This window comes from Octopus bimaculoides, chromosome 23, assembly GCF_001194135.2.
Source record: "Octopus bimaculoides isolate UCB-OBI-ISO-001 chromosome 23, ASM119413v2, whole genome shotgun sequence".
Classification (NCBI taxonomy): domain Eukaryota; kingdom Metazoa; phylum Mollusca; class Cephalopoda; order Octopoda; family Octopodidae; genus Octopus; species Octopus bimaculoides.
The window spans coordinates 34898117-34900480 of NC_069003.1; positions in this window are offsets into that span (position 1 = coordinate 34898117).

Genomic DNA, 2364 nt, shown 5'->3' on the forward strand with positions numbered 1-2364 from the left:
GGGCTGTTGACGATGAAGGGGGAAGGGGAAGGTGGATGTAAGAGAGGGGGAGGGGAGAGGAAGAGAGGAGAGAGTGTGGGTATAAGAGAGGAGAGAGTGGGTATAAGAGCGGGAAGGTGGATGTGAGAGAGGGGGAAAGTGGGTATGGAGGAAAAAGAGAGGAAGAGAAAGAGAGTGAGAGAGAGGGAAAGAGAGAAGAGAGTGAGAGAGTAAGGGTGAGAGAGTAAGAGTGAGAGAGGGGGAGTACGAGAGAAGAGAGTAAGAGTAGGGATAGTAGGAGGGAGGGTGGGGGAGAGAGGCAGGAGGAGGGGGTTAGATGAAGAGGGGAGGGGAGTTGACCCATGTGGCGCAATGGAGCGAAGAGAGAAGACTAAGCCCTGTTCACGGCGCAAACGGGAGTCCGGATGGCCCCTGTGCATGGACAATCCAAACACGGACAGGTGTTGCTGCAAGGAAAACTTAGATAAACTTAGACATGTCTCGACCAAAAATTGGTCCAGGCCATGTCTAACTTAATAGCACCATCTGATAGGATTATCTAAATCCTTTTTAAGTCAAGTTTTGTGGTATCATGGTCCATTCAAGTAGGGAGTTCTTGTTGAGTGAGTTGTATCCAGGTATAGATGGCTTACCTAGTATTCCTTGAAGAAATTTGTCCAGACTCCGTTTAAAGGTGATAGGATCCTTTAAGTATATCCTCAATTTGGTGTAAGAGCTGTGTTGGACAGTCCCTGCCACAGCGAAAGCTGTGCTGATTTGCGTTTAGGAGTTTGTAGATCTCCAGGAAACCAGCTATAATTGATCTTACCACTCTTTCAAACACTTAATGGTGTGGGAGGTGAACTCGTCACTACACGTACATATGTATACATACGCACACGGAAATGTGCACATACATATATATGTGTGACGTGTGTGTATGTATGTGTGGGGACACGGACACACACACATAGAAACACACATAGAAACAAACACACACATACAAACACACACAAATACACTCACATACATATATATATATTCTTTTATTCTTTTACTTATTTCAATCATTTGACTGCGGCCATGATAAGGCACCAACTGAAAGGGTGTTAGTGGAAGAAATCGCTGCAAAGAATTATGTAAGCCTAGTGCATATTCTTTGGGTGTCTTTTGCCGAACCGCTATGTTACAGGGACATAAACACATCGGCAACGTTTGTCAAGCGATGGCGTGGGGACAAACACAGACTCACGCACATAAATACATGCAAACACATATAAATTCGACAGGCTTCTTTCAGTTTCCGCCTACTAAATTGTTTTGAGCTGAGTTGGGGTGCTAGATTCCCTTGTTCAAAAATATAAGGACACAGATCGTGTTGTATAGCCAGCTGGAGATGATGTCTCCTGGGTCTAAATTACTGCAACATTCGTCCTAGACCAGCACTGCCATGTTACGTTGGCAAACAATCTTTACTACAATATCACGTTGTGAGACTTCGAAATGGTAATTTTCTAATTTAAATTTGATGTTTTTAATCAGATTGGTAAGGCCTTGTCCAAACACATCAAATTTAAACCCAGAAAAGGAACATTCAACCCTCATCTAATAACCATATGTAACCTGCATTTTATCTACTCCGTTCCCTATTCTTTGTAAGCTCAGTACTTATTCTATCAGCTTCTTTAAACACACCAGCAATGGGTCAAGCGATGGAAGCAGGGCGGGAGCAAACTCACACACACACACACACATATATGTACGATGGGTTTCTTTCAGTTTCAGTCTACCAAATCCACTCAGAAGGTTTTGGTCGGCCCGAAATTATAGTAAAACACACTTATCCGAAATGCGACGCAGTGGGACTGAACCCGGAACCATATGGTTGGGAAGCAAACTTCTTACCACACAGCCACGTCTATATTTTATTATATTGTATTATATTATATTATCTGTGGGTATGTATCTGTATATGTGTATGTACTGACTACCTTATTGCTCTTACTCGCTCACCCACATTCGCTTTCGTTCTCTCTTTATCTCTCTCTTTATCTATCTATCTATCTGTCCTCATACTATCTTTTCTTTCCTTCCTTTCTCTCACTTTTATCCCTTCCTTACCCATCATCTCTCTCTCTCTCTCTCTCTCTACCTCTTCCTCCTCCTCTTTATCACTTATTCACCTTGTTGCCATCTCCCTCGTCAACGTCACATTTCCAATCACCTTCTTCCGATCAAGCTAATCTCCTCCTACTGCTACTCTCCTCTTACCATCTATTTCCATGACCACCACCACCAACATCATCATCCCATTACATCACTAGTATGGAAGCAAGCTTCAAATATTGATTAACGTTCAAGGAATGCATATATATATATATATAT